We start from the raw sequence: 19,385 nt of genomic DNA on the forward strand, positions 1-19,385 counted from the left end.
AACACTTGAAACAAGGAAGGGAATATGATCAACACCGAAAGCTTGAATTGGGTCCACCGGAGAAGAAACACCAACGAAGGATGATGAACTTGAAACTGTTGAGCATCTTCATGGGAACTCACCGGATAAGAACATTGACGGAAAAGAATGGAGAAACTTCACCTCCATAAGATGGATACATGATTAAGAAATCTGAGTCATTGAAGAAAAAGGGTGGGAGGGCGGGAAAAAACAAAGGCAACTTGGGGCAGATGGAATAAACACCGTTGAGAAAGAACTGAGGGGTGATCTAGCAAATGTTGAAATGATCGGATCCACTTGAAGAGAAGCACACCGGTTGAAAAGTATTGAAAAGACCACCTTGATGATCAAGAAGGATTAGCATCCACATAGAAATATGAGAACACCGTTTAGGGAAGGTACGAAATCAACATTTGACTTCGAAGCAACTCGAATACCACAACTTAAAACAAAACAAAGGATTTGGCTTGCAGAATAAGCCGGAACAAACATATGATAGAGATTTCGTCCGAAGTTTTCGTGGTGGGGCCCACACGGGCTCAATCGTACAGCACCATCATGTACAAGGCTGTGCACATGACATACGAAGCGTCCCCGAGTCGGCATAGCCATGGACTCTTTAAGACACTACGAGACCACTGTAAAACCAACCGTGGAAAGGCGGACCACTAGACGTCGAACCCCAATCTCATATCATGCGTCTGTCGGAAAGATATCCTAAGAGCTACTTGAATTCCCACTTATAAACTCCCGAAACTTTCTGGTTATGCAATCTGGTGTTGGGGATACAGGGGACACAAAATATATCACCCAAACTAACAATACCTAGATCTAGCTGTATCCATCCGTCAACACATAACCAAGAAATCTTCGGAAATCGTTTACCTCAACCTTCGAAAAACATCCGTTATACAAGTTATGGCAATACTCCCGAACTCCCGCCCCAGTACTGGGTGGCGTCGAGGTGATCTCACCAACAACTGCATAAAAGAGATTTTGATGTCGGCGAAACTCAGGTATTCCAGAACTGCAACGATAAAATTGTGACGACAAAACCTCGGAGCTCAACTCCCCGGGACACTGCCACAACCCCTAAATGTCAGGAGGCACCAAGAACAATGTTCTCGTCACAAAACCATCGGAACGATTCCAGGATACCCGCGTGATCCTAAAAAAAATTAGTGAAATTTGAGGAGAGAATAGTCAAAACTTCTACGTCAGGAGACCTCACCAGAGCGACGAAGGGACTGAGGAGTAAAAAGAATCCTACTCTCCGATATATATAATCCTAAGACTCAAAACATTTTTGTTCTAGACTCAACAACGTCAGCGATTAGATCAAGCAGGGGGCTCCTAAGTCTGGGATGGCTCTGATTACCAACTTGTAACACCCACAATGCGGTTATGCCTCTAAGTCGTGCCTCGACACGTGGGAGATATAACCGCATCGTGGGTGTTACATGGGGAAAACCTCAGGAGGCTGGATGGCGCCTTCGTTGTCTAGGTCTTAGATCGCCGCAGCCTGGTAGGCGCGCTCAACGAAGCACACCTCATCCTTCTCCTCGCAGGTGATCGTGATGATGTCGCGGTTCCCTAGCATCTTGAGGATGTTGTTGCCATGGTGAGTCACCGCCATGAACTTGGCCAGGGGCGAATATCCAAGGATGGTGTTGTACGGAAGGTGGATGTGGGCGATGTCGAAGTCGATGACCTCGGTGCGGTAGTTTACGCATTGGCCGAAGGTGATAGGGAGGCAGATCTTGCACTATCGGAGTGGTGGAGCCGCCGGTCACACCTGAGAAAGGCTTAGAGGGCTGCAGCTGATCATATGGCACTTGGAGGCGGTCGAACGTCTCGACGGAAAGAACATTGAGCCCCGCACCTCCATCGATGAGGGTCTTGGTGACAAGGACATGATGATAACGGGCGAGCAGAGCATCGGGAGTGCGCCGGCAGTCGCCGCACACTTGAGCTGGTCGGACAAGCTGAAGCTATTGGTGCAGTTGGACCACCTGAGCGGACGCGTGCCCTCGAGCCTGGGGAGGTCCGCGTTCACCTCACGAGTGGACTGCTTGAAGATGCGCTGGGAGGCTGTGGCCTGAGTGCCACCCAAGATGCAGGCGATGGCGCGAGGCTCCTGGAAGCCCCCAGCCCCCTCGTCCTGGTGGTGGTCGTCGTTCCTTCTTGGTGGTGGTGGCAGCGGAGGGAGGTAGGCATTGCCCTGAGGAAGGTCCTCACGAGGCTGGTCTCTCCAGGCGCCCTCGCGAGGCTGGCCTTGGCAGCGTTCCTCATGAGGCTGGTCGCGCCACTCCTAGCGGGGACCGCGGTCGTCCCAACGTCCTCCACTTCTGCCTCCTCCGCGGCCGTAGCCTCGGTCGTTGCGCTCGGGGCATCGAGTGAGGTGCCCATCGCGAATGGCCCTCAGCTCCTGACAGTCATTGGTGTTGTGGCTGTGTACATTGTGGAAGATGCAAAACGGATGGCTGCCCTTGGATGATTCTGGGTGGTCGTAGCCGCGCTTCATTTCTGGTTCAATCGCCTTGGCCTTCTTGTCTTGTGGGTCAGCCACTGGGAGTTTGTCGGCGTTCTAGGAACGGGCGTGCCCAGACTTGCTTGCCTGCGGCCCGTGGCGTGGCTCCATCAACAGCACGGTACGGCCCAGCTTCAACAGCAGCAACTGAATACCCTCGCGAGGGGCCAAGACTCGCGAGGCGGACGACACCAACATCCCCTTGGGGGTAGTCTCACTAGGCTGGTTCCCGAGGAGCGGAGATATCAATGCAAGGGGCACCTCGCGAGGTTCGCATGACGTGAGGCATGACGACCAAGCCCAGGCGGGCGCCAACGGGCGCAGTGTACTAGTTTCCTCTTTCGTGCTAAGGAGGCAACAAGCACAGGCGCGGGGTCCTGAGGCATCAGGCAAAGGTTTCCATATCCATGCAACAAGACCAAGACCAGCAGGATGGTAGGACGGAGGTCATTGCGGAGCCCACAGCAGCGTCACCACTAGAGCCTTTGGTAGGCGAAGACTACTTTTGTCAGGATAGCTTGTACTAGTTGTCCCCCTTCAAACTTGGCCGTTCTGGGATCCTTTCCCGCCTAACATTTGGGAAGAGGACCAAGGCAACTATAAATAGAACCTAGCCACCACCGTAGCAAAGGAGACCATTCAGACCATCCTAGCACTCACCAGCTCATCGAGCTCAAGAACACCTCACCTCCTGAGGCTGCTCATCCACTGTACTAGTTCATCCTCAGCCCCTCGAGGCAATCCACCCACAAACTGGAGCAGGGTAGTACACCGCAAGGTGGCCCGAACCAGTATAAACCCCTGTGTCTCTAGTTCTTTGGGTTCGTCGAGCTTGGCCGTGGGATCGTTGAGCGTACGAGTTGGTGAGAGAGTGTTCTTCGTGCGCACACCAGAGTTCGAACCTCTCAAGGGTTTGCCGGATCCCATGATATGATATTTGACACCCAGGTAGGGGTGCGCTAAAACCCCTCTTCCACCGATCGACGTACCACTTCTCCACCGCTTCCATGGCTGAGGCTCATCGAGCCCGTGCTGAGCGCCAAGCCGCCTTGTCGCTCGCGGACCTCCCCGTCGCTCTTCGTCGCCCACTGCCAACGCCGCTACCAGCCCGGCGGGGAACGAACAGCAAGCCTCGTCTCTGCACCCCTCTGTGCCGCGGGACGGACGCACCACCACCCCATCGCTTACTCCGCGGGGCTAGTCGTCCCACGTTCGTCACGCACCCGCGGACGCGCAGACTACGCTGCTCATGGTGCGCGAGCTCCTGTGTTACCACCCCGTCGACGACCTCTACAAAGACTAGCTGGACCGCATCGCCGAGCTCGTCAGCGCCGCTGGGGGCTCTCCTGCTGCGTCCCTCACGATGCCTCGTCCACCTCCTGCTGCGGGCACCGTAGCCCATGGAGCACCTCCGCATCAAGATGTCGCCCTCACACCAAGACGTGCGGCTCCGCGGCGCGACCAACCGCGCAAGGCGCCCATGCGTGAAGAAGAAATCTGCCGGGAAGTCCAGCGCCTGCAAGAGGACGCTCCCGCGCTCCCGGCACCACCGCGTCAAGAACGCGCGCCGCCTGCGGCGGCGGCGCGTGTGTACCAAGACTAGGCTCCACCTCCGTGACGGGCTCCAGTGACCACGGCAGGCTGCCGCGCCTTCACCCCCGAGCTGTGCAGTGTTGTCTGCCCGGCAAGTTGAAGCCCGACCTACCTCTGTGCTACGATGGCACCCCCGACCCTGCAGAGTTCTTGCAGCTCTACGAGATGAGCATCAAGGCGGCCAACGGCGACGAGAAGGTCATGGTGAATTGGTTTCCCATGGCTCTGAAAGACGGCGTGTGCTCCTGGCTCCTGAACTTGCCCGCGGGGTCGATCTCCTCCTGGGGAGAGATGCGCGAGCGCTTCGTCGCCAATATCCAAGGCACTCGCAACCGCCCGCCAACTGCCGGTGACCTGCGGTTCATCAAGCAGCAGCTAGGGGAGACCCTGCAGAAGTACATCCAACGTTTCAACAGCGTTCGCCTCAAGATCCCCAAGGTGACGGACGAGGCCATCATCTCAACATTCTCTCATGGCGTCCGTGATGTCAAGATGAAGGAGGAGCTCGCCATACACGAGGACATGTGCACCGGTCTGGAGATGTTCAACATGGCGACCAAGTGCGCGAGAGCTGAGGAGGGACGCCTCTCCCTCCTCGAGCTTCCAGCTGCCGACCCAGAAGACAAGAAGGCCAAGACCAAGGACGTGAAGCGCAAGGGGGCTGCTGTACTCGCGGCGGAACCAGAAATGAAGCGCAGCTGCGACCACCCAGAGTCGTCCAATGCCAACCACCCGTTATGCGCCTTCCACAATGTGCACAGCCACAACACCAACAACTGGCAGGAGCTCAGGGCCATCCGCGACAGGCGCTTCGGTCGACGCCCCGAGCGCAACGACCGAGGATACGACCATGGAGGAGGTAGAAGTGGAGGACGCAGCGATGACCGTGGCCCTCGCAAGGAATGGCACGACCGACCTCATGAGGATCGCTGGCAGGATCAACCTCACGAGGGTGCCTAGAGGGACCAGCCACGTGAGGACCGCCCTCAAGGCAATGCTGGCCTCCCTCCACTGCTGCCACCACCAAGGAGGAACGATGACCATCACCAGGATGAGGGAGCTGGCTGCTTCCAGGAGCCTCGCGCCATCGCCTGCATCTTGGGTGGTGCTCGGGCCCCAGCCTCCCGGTGTATCTTCAAGCAGTTTGCTCGCGATGTGAACGCGGCCCTCCCCAGGCTCGAAGCCACGCACCTGCTCAGGTGGTCCAAGTACACCATCACCTTCAGCTTGTCCGACCAGCTCAAATGCGGGGCAACCGCATGGACCCTCCCGATGCTCTGCTCGCCCATCCTCAGCAATGTCCTTGTCAGCAAGACCCTCATCGACGGCGGCGCAGAGCTCAACGTCCTCTCCGTCGAGACGTTCAACCGCCTCCAAGTGCCATACGATCAGCTACAGCCAACCAAGCCCTTCTCAGGAGTGACCGACGGCTCCATCACCCCGATAGGGCAAATCCGCCTCCTTGTCACCTTTGGCAAGCGCGACAACTACCGCACTGAGCTCATCGACTTCGACGTTGCCCACATTCGCCTTCCATACAATGCCATCCTTGGGTATCCGGGCTTAGCCAAGTTCATGGCGGTGACCCATCATGGTTACAATGTCCTCAAGATGCTAGGGAGCTGTGGCGTCATCACAGTCGCTTGCGAGGAGAAGGATGCGGTGTGCTCCTTGAGCGCGCCTACCAGGTTGTGGCGGCTGAAGACCCAGACAACGAAGGTGCGACCTACCCACCTGAGGTCGTCCCAAAGAAGAAGAAGCAGCTGTGCTGTCAAGAGCCTCACGGGAGCGGTGTCTCCAGCGGCACCACGTCAGAATCTACACCCACGGCTGGGGCGCCTCCCTCTATCGCATAGGAAGGCGCGCCGGGTGCCCTCCTCAGGCTAGGCTTAGGGGCTCTCTTTTGGAGGACCTCTGACTTAGCCAATGTCACGAGGGAGGCACTCGGGCACCACATGGAGTCATGCTTCACCGCACGCTTCCTTCATGAGGGCACAAGGCATGGAGTGCTTGGTGCCCAGGTGTTGATCCCCAAGGCGACCGAGGAGCTTCAAGAGGCGAGAACCATGCGCGGCGACCGCTGTGCACCACCTGGCGCAGCTCCTTGTCCTGGCGAGGATGATGAGCTGCGAGTCTGCGTCGACATCCCAGGGCTCAACAGGGCCGCATCCCAGGAGCGTTTCTGGCCTTCGTGCATTGGCCGGTGCGAGGGTCCACATCACAGCTATGTTCGCATGCCATTCGGCCTGCCGAATGCGGCTGTCACCTTCCAGTGCCACCTGCAGAGCGTCTTGGCGGCTGAGGAGGCCAGACATCACGCATTCCTAGCGGAGATGGCGATGGTTCTTCTTGAGCCTCCGAGGCCCCCAAAGCCTCCTGAGGCTCTCGACCCAGGCGGCTCATGAGGGGCAACTTCTTCAACGCGCTTCTTTTGCTGCGTCAATACCCCTCCAGCAACGGTGCCAGGTGACTCTTTCTGATTCATTCAGTTGCAGGCGCCCCTCGAGCAACATTATCCCCAAGTCGCACGGGCCTGTCCCTGCGACGTGTATCCTTCTGCATCTTTAACTTACTCTGTTCGGGGCGCCCCTCGGGCTGCATGTATCATTCTTGCGTTTATCCAAGCTAGCCTGCCTTTTCCCATGAGTTACTTTATGATTATCGCCTGCTCACTTGTTGCCCTTCGCGGCCTCCCGCCTTGCTGACCAGCCTCCTGCTCATCCCGCAATAGGGGCTACACTTGCTGGCACGGCGGTTGTGCTCGGGTCCATCCCTGCAACGCTGACAAACCTGGGAGATTGAGCTCTGGCTCACGGCCCGCCCCGTGCACGTCACCCACATGATCCTCGTTGCCTTCATCTTGTTGCGGAAAGATTAGCGGCAGGACAGCCGATTACAAGCTGTACTCTCCCCTCGAACTAACCCGCGGGAATCTACGGAGCTTGGCTACGGGTGGCCTCGCCTGCTAGCCTCCTTTCGTGTGATTCGCTTGCGCGTTAAAGGGGGGCTCATGAGCATCGTGCCTCAGGAGCTCTTACTGACTCTCCAGCCCTCACCCCTGTCCTTGACCACGGCACCGTGACCTGGCATACCAGTGGCGGCTGAGCTTGCTCGGTTTTTGGGACCCGAGGATGAATAGCATTTAGATGAGCAAGGAAGGGGGAAGCCGGCGTGAGCCTCACCTAATAGCACTCCTGTAGAAGCGCAAATTGGACGCCGCGCAAGGAACCGCCTCGGGCTCAACAAGATAAGTCACATATTCGCGTTAGCACGACGTCGCAATTGGAATTTTCGGTTCGGGCAGCCTTGCTCTGGAAGTGCCGCCTTCCTTTTCTGCCTCCGGGACACTGCTTGCATGCCAAAGGGGACCTCTTGAGCATTGCGCCTCAGGACCCCGATCTGCAGGTGTCAGGACCCCGATCCTAAGTCACACCGATCTAGCATGTAACACATCATATCACTTTGCGGCCTCACGCACGGTATTCCCACGGGTGCCACCTTACCTGGCCCGGGACCGTTTGCGCCTTTTGGCTCACGTATATGAAAGTGTCGCTAGCATCCACATGACAGAGAACCCGGGCCGACATGACTAGTCGTAAACCCAAAGTGGCACTAACTTACAGGGACAGGCATACATGACCCAGCAACGAACGTGTTGGTCATCAGCGAGTGAATTGAGGCTGTAGCAACTGGGCTAGCAGGACTCCGGGAATCCGGGCTGTAGCAGGCTAACAGGAATCCGAAAGACACCACGTGACATTTCCCCGAAGGGACAGACACAGGATCGAAGAAGGACACATGTCGGCCAGTCTAAGTGTTCCGGAGCAGTAGCAACTGGGCTAACAGGACTCCGGTGAACTTGGCTGTAGCAGACTACCATGGCTCAGTGGAAGCAGTAGACTACATTTCCCCATAAGAGAGGCTACCAAGGATAGACAACTAGGTTGTCGTATCCCACACATACCAAGCATTTCAATCATACACACAATATGCTCGATATGTGTAAATACAACATGGCATCACAACAAAACTCTACGACTCAAGTATTTATTCAATAGGCTCCAAGGAGCGAGATATTACAAACATGGGTCTCATGACCCAACATTCAGAGCATACAAGCAACAAGCACATACGGAAGCTTAACTTGTCTGCGTACAGACAACTATGAAAGAAAAGGCTGAGAAGCCTAACTATCTACAAGATCCTGCCGAGGGCACAAGATTTTAGCTGAGGTATCAAGCTAAACGTCGAAGTCCACACGGAACTAGTAGCGAGACTGAAGTCTCTCTGTAAAACATAAATTAAGCAGACGTGAGTACAAATGTACCCAGCAAGACTTACATCAGAACTAACTACATATGCATCTTTATCAACAAAGGGATGGTGGGGTTTAACTGCAGCCAGCCAACTTTGACTCACTGGCTAACCTGAACTACTACTGCAAGTAACTCTTTTGAGGTGGCGCACACGAGTCCACATATTCTCCATTTCAATACACCACTATGGATCCGATCCCGTCTCCCTACGAGAACACCATCCGTAACACTCACGCTTATCTTGCGCATTTTAGAGTATCCAGTTTCACTTGTCTATGAACTGTACAGGCAACCCAGAAGTCCTTTACCGCGGACACGGCTATTCGAATAGATCATTTATGACCCTGCAGGGGTGTACTTCTTCACACACGCTCTCGCCACTTACCACCATGTACACGTCGTGTATCTCGGCAACCTTCAAGCGGAAGCCTGGCGAGGGAGTCGGCCACGGCCTGACTAACCACACAAGTCTCTAGTCCAGGTTTAGCCCCAAACGATGTGTGCAGGGTTCCCGAGACACCAAACGGGCGTCCGGTACACCGGGCCACGGTGTATCTACCGCATCATAGCCCACCCCTAGGGTCAGCGCTACGCACGCCCTCCAACACATATCCTACAAACACCAGAAACTAGTTGCAACTCCTGGACAGCGATCAATGCGATTAATAAGTCGAGAGAGTCAATTAAGGATCCCAATGTGTGGTAGTAGCTGTTCATGGATCACAAACACAGAACTCAGCTCCTGAGGACGGTTTCAATGGGACAACCCACCATGTACTCCTACATGGCCTCTCACCGCTACCTTTACCAAATCGTGTTCACACACTTAGCTCACACATAGTAGGACATGTTCATCACCATTCCAATTCATTCCCGATGAATCAGACCTGACTCAAGTCTAAGAAGTAGCAGGCATGACAAACAAGCATGAATGAGTAGGCACATCAGTGCTCAAACAACTCCTACTCATGCTAGTGGGTTTCATCTATTTACTGTGGCAATGACAGGTCATGCAGAGGAAAAGGGGTTCAGCTACCGCAGCATGTAACAGTTGAATCGATGTTGTCCTAATGCAGTAAAAGAGAGCAGGAGCGAGAGAGTGGGATTGTATCAGATTGAACAAGGGGGTTTTGCTTGCCTGGCACTTCTGAAGATAGTATAGTTCTTCATCGGTGTCATCGATCTCATCGTCGAAACCACGTCTATCGAGAGGGGACAAATACCGGCAACAAAGAAAGAAACACAATCAGTGCAATGCACAATATGATGCATGATCATGACATGGTAAAATGAGTCTATTGGGCTAATGCAACTACAACCAGATGGGTTTGAGCTATTTTGAACCAAAGATTCAAAGTTCAAACTCATTTTTGATCTTAAATAGTGCTTTATCATGTTTTGCACTAAACAGCAAGTTAACTTGTTTAAACATGCACAAAACTAGTACAGATGGATAGATTAGATTTTTCTGATAATTTTTCATATATAACTTATTTCATTCTGAGCTACGGTTGAATTACTATGATTTTTAGAAGTTAGCACTATTTTCTGGAATTTCCTTAATAAACTTAAATCCAGAAAATGCTTTACTGCGTCAGCATTGCATCACTGTGTTGTCAGCAGGTCAAACCTGATGTGTGGGGTCCACACGTCAGTGTAAGAGGGCAGGAACAGAGGCTGACCAGTGGGTCCAGGTCAACGGCCACATCAGCGAGGTCAACGCGGACGCGTGGGGCCACTATGATCAACTTAAACTAACCAGGAAATAAACTGTGGTTAATTAAGGGCGTGGGGCCCTTATGTAAGTGGGTCAGGCGGTAATTAGCAGGGTCATTAGTGGCTAAGTATGTGCGCCACGTCGGCGTCACCGGAGTTCAGCCGGCGGGGACCAAAACAGTGGCGGCAACTCGCCGGAGTTGCTCGTGTTTCGCGTACAGGCCGCGGTGTGAACCGCCGTTGGTCTCTACGGGTAGCTGGCGTTGCAGTGCATCGGCTGGTGGCAGTAGCCGAGCCTGGGGTGGTCGGAGTCGACGGCGGCGTGCTCTTTTGCGACCGCTGGAGTTTGGCCATTGCTCGAAATGGCGTTACCGGCGGCGTTAGGAGCAGCGGGTGGTCGTGTTCGACTTGTGGGGATGTACTAAGTGCAGTGGTGAGCTCGGGCGCAAGCTTGCACGGCCGTGGACGCGGTGGCGATAGGGACAGCGGCGAGGAGCGCTCGGCTCCGGTGGTAGCACGGTCTAGAGAGAGCAAAAGAGCGCGGGGAGAGAGGGGTTCGGTCCGTGAGCTCACAACGGTTGCAGCAGAGGCTACGGCGAGCTCGGAGGAGGCCCGAAGCGAGCAGGGCGGCGGAGGCGATCTCGGCGACACAAGGAAGAAGAAGGCATCGGGGGCGGCGCTACGAGGCATCTGGCGTTGTGTAGCTCAGCGAGGGGGTCGAGGACGAAGTGGCGGAGCTTCTAGGCGCGTCGGTGAGGCGAGGGGAGCACGGTGGTCGCGGCTATGGCGGCGGCGAGCTCGAGGGCGTCTCGACCACGGTGGAGAGGGTGAGAGGGAGGCGGGGGGGAGTGGCGAGGCGGTCAGAGCGACCCAGATGGCTCTCGCGGGTCTGTTCGCGGCGCCACGCAAGCTAGCAGGCAGGAGGTTACATGGGCGCGTGTGTGCGCACGGTGAGCACGCGCTCGGCGTCCTTTTGGCGCGGTGGAGACGACGAGTGGAGTCAGCCAGCTGGGCTGGGCCATGCTGGGCCAGGCCAGGTAAGCGCTAGGTAAGGTCCCTCTCTCTCACTCTCTCTGTTTCCTATTTTTGTTCTGTTTTCTGTTTTGTTTATTACTTTGCCACTGTTTTAAATCTAAGCATGATTCAAAACCAGTGCCAAACTTCACTGAAATATTTATGTTGCCAAAATGGAGCCATCCAAATGCACATAAATTATTTCAGGGTATTTTGAAATATATTCTACTTATTATGAATATAATTCCAAATGCAAATACAATAATGATTTAAATTCAATGCCCAAAATATTCCACAAAAATGTTCACTATTTTCGGTTTGGACCCAAAGCCTTGCCAAAATTACCAAACATTGATGAAAGCATTTTGGGTTCATTGAATGCATTTTTTAAACTGGACCTATTTGGATTTCAAAATGCTAGGGTTTGATCACCCCCATTTCAAATTTCAAATAAATTTAGACATGATGCAACAACCAAGCTAGTCCAAGTGCATAGCAAGGTTAGGGATGTTACAACTCACCCCCACTAAACAAGAATCTCGTCCCGAGATTCAAGTCGTGAGGTAAGAAGACAGAGGGACACAAGCTAACACAATCTTCACGATCCAGCTGCCCTTATCGAAGATATTGATTCATTGCATCATCTTGAACTTGACAACCTTGCTCTCGAGATCTTCACCCAACACGAGGACAGAAGAGCGAGATAACTCTATAGGGATGGATCATCTTAATGATCACAGGATCAACTCACGGAACGAGACGTAGCAATATCTCTTGAGCTGAAGAACAAAACACAAATGAGGAGCGATGGAAAGAGGCAGGTGACGAAGGTTCAGATTAGTAGGCAACAATTCCATGCTTAGAAGGTGGTGGATGGTTATAAAATAGCGAGGAGATAATCACCATGATTCCATAACGGGACACCTTGGGGGGTGACTCGTAGAAATATTCCCTTGAGTGGCCAAAAGAATTAATTTTGATATAGAAATCATTGAAACTCTCTAAACCAGCCCAAGGAAAATCACAAATGACCGTGTGAAGGAGCTTGAAGAAATGGCATACTCATACTAGAATGGATGATGTGGACTAGCTTGTTGAAGACAATGCAATGGATGATTTTTTTATCATCCGAAATGGATGGAACCCATGGTAGGACCACTTTTGAAGATGATCCTGAATAGCAATTACTGAGAGAGCAGCCCATGGGAAATTGGCACAACGGCGGTGCAAGCTGGGAAAAAAATGCAAATGTTGGGAATGCTCCAACCAGCATATCTGCCCGAGATTCAGATCTGGTTAGAAACAGGATACTGCAGACTCACATGTCTGAAAGGAAGAGTTGCAACACAAATCAAGGAGGTAACGTTGCGAGATTCTCGGGAGATGAACTACGATAGCAAGCTCCAAAACATGAGCGGGTTTTGCTACAACATGTGAACACGCCGTCCCAGACAAGCATGACCACATAGTAGTCTTATAATAAAAATACGACCAAGTTCTGGTTGGGAACCATCATCAAGGATAACGGAATCTTGTGCATGATCTAGAATTAGCACAACACGCTCCTTTTCCTTCAACAAATCAATCAGTGGCTTGGTGTGCTAGGAACACATATGGAGTGGAGACGGCCAACATATCAAACCATAGAGCACTTCGCACGTGCATGACTGACTTGGGATGATTCCAAAGGAAGCAAAAACAAGCTCCCTCGAATTCACGGCGGCAACTTGCATCGATTGCACAAGAACTAGAGGAAGCCACTTCTTTCATCCAAACATATGCTTCATGAGCTAGCATGAAGAAATTCTTTAAAAGTTTCCAACACCAGCTTAATGTTCATCATGAATCATGGAGGAGATAAAGACGTTGTTGATGGGCTCAACAACAATTTATCAAGATTTCCATAAGATGGGGTTACATGGTTATGTGAACAAGATGATAGCATTGATCAGGCCAAAAGATGTAATGATGTATGCTCGAGGGATCAACCACGAGTAAGACAACATTACGAACATCATTGGTCCTGATTTGATTTGGTGATAGCCCATACTCAAATCAAAGTTTTGATAAGACAATAGGTCCAACAACTGATCACAGGGACCAATCGATGAAGATATCATATTTCTTCAACTAACACACAAACACAAAGATATCCCTTTGGAACGAACTAGGTTAGGCAAGCTTTTATCTTCCAACTCTCCAAGTTGTTGTTTAGCTTAACCAACTAGCTCAGGGGTATCCAACACAGATTCTTGGAGAAAGGCGTGGCTACAAGAAACCAACTTGATCACGAACTCAACATAGCGGTCAGGTGACAACCTGGTAACACTTCCGAGAAGATATTCGGAAAATCACGAACCACCGATATGTTACTAAGCTCGAGAACAATCTTGCTTTTGAGGGCAAGACGACGTGACCAAGAGGGTGATGGATTGACACAATCCTATCTCATTGATCAGAGAGTGCACCAGGAAATATGGACTAGGTAGCACAATCAATCTTAGGATGATGATTCAATAACCAGCACGCTAAGAGTGAGAGTATTGTCCATTAACTACCAAGCAACGAGGTTGCTAGGAGTTTTGATTTCACACATCACAGTTCACTTGTCGACATTCCGGTTACAACAACACGGGACCGAGGAATGAATAATGATGGAGAGAAGTATCACTGCGTCAAGAATTCATAAGAGGTGGTGCAATTCTCATGACATTCTTGACATAAGATGGTAACACTCCAAGGTCGAACAGAGAAAAAGATGGATTGGCATTTTGATCTGCGGAATACAACTACTTTGACCCAATCCTAGAAATGGACGAGGTACTGGAGTTTATTTCTCCTAGTCATTCCGGAATAGAATGGCTTGACGGACCACAAGAATAATAGGCATCGATGAACACGAATGCACAACTATTCCTGACTATCAATTGATAGACTAGGGTCGGAATACAGCTGAGGAGGGTCAACTCAAGGATCATATAACTTTCTGAGTTGTGGATGGATAGATTAGTATGTCGAACCAAGTTCAACATGTTTCTTCCGGATAACCCATGCAGAGAGGTAGGACTGGCAGAGTCACAATTATGAATGGAGAACTCCTCAAGAGTACTCTGATTGTGATCTTTTGGTTCAAATAACTTCTGCCTTAATGGTCCATGGTATTTGGAAGAAGGAAATACCTCGGACCTCGAGGACTATCGCAAGGTTACTAATATCCTAAAGGAACTAGCAAACACTATCAACATGAAGTAAGTAAGGTGAATCTCGGGTTCGAGAACCCACGAGTAGAATGCCTCTAACAAACTAAGTGGCATCATGGGATGCTTTCGAGAATGATGGCCAGAATCATCACAGTGGGAACACAAGACATGGCTAGATTACTAGGTGATCCTCTAAGACACCTAGGGTCATAATAATAGCTCCAACATATATGTCAAAGCAATGGAGTACCTCAACAGACCGTTTAGTGCGCTTAGTCTGGCTCAAAAGGACATCGGAAACTGGGAGGAAGGATTTGCAAATGCATTAGACTATTTAGAAACCTGGGATGACTCGGACAGCATAACGGGTGTAAATGCTCAAAAATATTTGAGACATCATGCAAAATGGTGACATAACCACTTAGCATCGTAATATCAAGGTTCTGAGATCAACGGTCAACACACGGAAGTAGTAGGAACTGAAATGAGGCTTGAATCCATCAATCCTATAAGTCTCTATCATAGTAACTCGTCATCCTGATAGATAGATGAGAAGGCCTAGTTCTTAATCCCCGTAGAAAAGAAGAGGATGACTCAGATCAGAAGGGCATAAGGTAAAGGAGTAAAAAGAACCTTACGTTCCCTTCCACAATCAATTCCCTTATATAAATAAAACATTTCTAGACTCGACTTCGACCGGTTTGGCTTAGTAATCCTATAGGCAGTCAGGCTCTGATACCAAAGCTGTCAGGACCCCGATCCTAAGTCACACCGATCCAGCGTGTAACACATCATATCACTTTGCGGCCTCATGCACGGTATTCCCACGGGTGCCACCTTACCTGGCCCGAGACCGTTTGCGCCTTTTGGCTCACGTATATGAAAGTGTTGCTAGCATCCATATGACAAAGAACCCGGGCCGACATGACTAGTCGTAAACCCAAAGCGGCACTAACTTACAGGGACAGGCATACATGACCCAGCAATGAACGTGTCGGTCATCAGCGAGTGAATTCGGGCTGTAGCAACTAGGCTAGGAGGACTCCAGGAATCCGGGCTGTAGCAGGCTAACAGGACTTCGAAAGACACCGCGTGACATTTCCCCAAAGGGACAGACACAAGATGGAAGAAGGACACATGCCGACTAGTCTAAGTGTTCCGGAGCACTAGCAACTGGGCTAACAGGAGTCCGGTAAACTGGGTTGTAGCAGACTATCATGGCTCGGTGGAAGCACTAGACTACATTTCCCCATAAGAGAGGCTACCAAGGATAGACAACTAGGTTGTCGGATCCCACACATACCAAGCATTTCAATCATACACACAATATGCTCGATATGTGTAAATACAACATGCCATCAAAACAAAACTCTACGACTCAAGTATTTATTCAATAGATTCCGAGGAGCGAGATATTACAAACATGGGTCTCATGACCCAACATTCAGAGCATACAAGCAACAAGCACATGCGGAAGCTTAACTTGTCTGAGTACAGACAACTACGAAAGAAAAGGCTCAGAAGCCTGACTATCTACAAGATCCTGCCGAGGGCACAAGATCGTAGCTGAGGTATCAAGCTAAACGCCGAAGTCCACACAGAACTACTAGCGAGACTGAAGTCTCTCTGCAACACATAAATTAAGCAAACGTGAGTACAAATGTACCCAACAAGACTTACATCAGAACTAACTACATATGCATCATTATCAACAAAGGGATGGTGGGGTTTAACTGCAGCAAGCCAGCTTTGACTCAGTGGCTAACCTGAACTACTACTGCAAGTAACTCTTTTGAGGTGGCACACACGAGTCCACATATTCCCCATTTCAATACACCACTATGGATCCGCTCCCTCCTCCCTACGAGAACGCCATCCATAGCACTCACGCTTATCTTGCACATTTTAGAGTATCCGCTTTCACTTGTCTATGAACTGTACAGGCAACCCAGAAGTCCTTTACCGCGGACACGGCTATTCGAATAGATCATTTATAACCCTGCAGGGGTGTACTTCTTCACACACGCTCTCGCCACTTACCACCATGTACGCGTCGTGTATCTCGGCAACCATCAAGCGGAAGCCTGGCGAGGGAGTCGTCCACAACCTGACTAACCACACAAGTCTCTAGTCCAGGTTTATCGCCTATTCGGGTTCCATCCGCGAGGAGATCCGGCTGGGGTTTCGCTCACAGCCCCAAATGGTGTGTGCAGGGTTCCCGAGACACCAAACGGGCGTCCGTTACACCGGGCCACGGTGTATCTACCGCATCATAGCCCACCCCTAGGGTCAGCGCTACGCACGGCCTCAAACACATATCCTACAAACACCAGAAACTAGTTGCAACTCCTGGACAAAGATCAAGGCGATTAATAAGTCGAGAGAGTCAATTAAGGATCCCAATGTGTGGTAGTAGTTGTTCATGGATCACAAACATAGAACTCAGTTCCTGAGCAAGGTTTTAATGACACAACCCACCATGTACTCCTACATGGCCTCTCACGGCTACCTTTACCAAATCGTGTTCACACACTTAGCTCACACATAGTAGGACATGATCATCACCATTCCAATTCATTCCCAATGAATCAGACCCGACTCAACTCTAAGCAGTAGCAGGCATGACAAACAAGCATGAATGAGTAGGCACATCAGGGCTCAAACAACTCCTACTCATGCTAGTGGGTTTCATCTATTTACTGTGGCAATGACAGGTCATGCAGTGGAAAAGGGGTTCAGCTACCGCAGCATGTAACATTTGAATCGATGTTGTCCTAATGCAGTAAAAGAGAGCAGGAGCGAGAGAGTGGGATTGTCTCGGAATGAACAAGGGGGTTTTGCTTGCCTGGCACTTCTGAAGATAGTATAGTTCTTCATTGGTGTCATCGATCTCATCGTCGATACCGGCAACAGAGAAAGAAACACAATCAATGCAATGCACAATATGATGCATGATCATGACATGGTAAAATGAGTGTGTTGGGCTAATGCAACTACAACCAGATGGGTTTGAGCTATTTTGAACCAAAGATTCAAAGTTCAAACTCATTTGTGATCTTAAATAGTGCTTTAACATGTTTTGCACTAAACAACAAGTTAACTTGTTTAAACATGCATGAAACCAGTACAGACGGATAGATTGGACTTTTTTGATAATTTTTCATATATAACTTATTTCATTCTGAGCTACGGTTGAATTTCTATGATTTTTATAAGTTAGCACTATTTTCTGGAATTTCCTGAATAAACTTAAATCTAGAAAATGCTTTACTGCGTTAGCATTGCATCACTGTGATGTCAGCAGGTCAACAGGAGCTGGTACGGGTCAAACCTGGCGTGTGGGGTCCACACGTCAGTGTAACAGGGCAGGAATAGAGGCTGACCAGTGGGTCCAGGTCAACGGCCACGTCAGCGAGGTCAACACCGACGCGTGGGGCCACTGTGATTAACTTAAACTAACTAGGAAATAAACTGTAGTTAATTAAGGGCATGGGGCCCATATGTAAGTGGGTCAGGGGATAATTAGCAGGGTCATTAGTGGCTAAGTAAGTGCGCCACGTCGGCGTCACCGGAGTTCAGCTGGCGGCGACCAAAACCATGGCGGCAACTCGCCGGAGTTGCTCCGCGGTTTGAACCGCCGTTGGTCTCTACGGGTAGCTGGCATTGCAGTGCATCGGCTGGTGGTAGTAGTCTGGCCTGGGGTGGCCGCAGTCGACGGCGGCGTGCTCTTTTGTGGCCGTCGGAGTTCGGCCGTTGCTCGAAATGGCGTTACCGGCGGCGTCAGGAGTAGCGGGTGGTCGTGTTCGACTTGTGGGGATGTACTGAGTGCAGTGGTGAGCTCGGGTGCAAGCTTGCACGGCCGTGGCCACGGTGGCAACATGGACGGCGGCGAGGAGCGCTTGCATCTGGTGGTAGCACGGTCTAGAGAGTGCAAAAGAGCGCGGGGAGAGAGGGGTTCGTTCCGTGAGCTCACAACGGTTGTAGTAGAGGCTACGGCGAGCTCGGAGGAGGTCCAAAGCGAGCGGGGTGGCGGAGGCGATCTCGACGACCCGAGGAAGAAGAAGGCGCCGGGGGCGGCACTTCGAGGCGTCCGGTGTTGTGTAGCTCAGCGAGGGGGCCGAGGATGAAGTGGCGGAGCTTCTGGGCGCGTCGGTGAGCCGAGGGGAGCACGGTGGTCGCGGCTATGGCGGCAGCAAGCTCGCGGGCGTCTTGGCCATGGTGGAGAGGGCGAGAGGGAGGCGGGGGAGAGTGGCGGGGCGGTCAGAGCGATCCAGACGGCTCTCGCGGGTCTGTCCACGGCGCCACGCAAGCTAGCAGGCAGGAGGTGGCACGGAGGCGTGGCGCCGGCGGTGTCGCGGTGTCCCTCCTCTGCCTACTGGCAGAGGTAGGCGATGACTGGCACCAGCCAAGTGGGCTGGGCCGTGCTGGGCCAGGCCAGGTAAGCGCCAGGTAAGGTCCCTCTCTCTCACTCTCTCTGTTTTCTATTTTTTGTTTCTGTTTTGTTTATTACTTTGCCACTGTTTTAAATCTAAGGAAGACTCAAAACCAATGCCAAACTTCACTGAAATATCTATGTTGCCAAAATGGACCCATCCAAATGCACATAAATTATTTCAGGGCATTTTGAAATATATTCTACATATTATGAATATAATTCCAAATGCAAATACAATAATGATTTATATTCAATGCCCAAAATATTCCACAAAAATGTTCACTATTTTTGGTTTGGACCCAAAGCCTTGCCAAAATTACCAAACATTGATGAAAGCATTTTGGGTTCATTGAATGCATTTTTTTTAAACTGGACCTATTTGGGTTTCAAAATGCTAGGGTTTGGTCACCCCCATTTCAAATTTCAAATAAATTTAGACATGATGCAACAACCAAGCTAGTCCAAGTGCATAGCAAGGTTAGTGATGTTACAGCGGGGGAGAACTCCCAGTCCTCTGAACTTAGAATCGGGCATAGAGCCTAAAGAATCACTAGACATCT

This window comes from Triticum aestivum, chromosome 6D (genome assembly GCF_018294505.1).
Source record: "Triticum aestivum cultivar Chinese Spring chromosome 6D, IWGSC CS RefSeq v2.1, whole genome shotgun sequence".
In the NCBI taxonomy this organism is placed as follows: Eukaryota; Viridiplantae; Streptophyta; class Magnoliopsida; order Poales; family Poaceae; genus Triticum; species Triticum aestivum.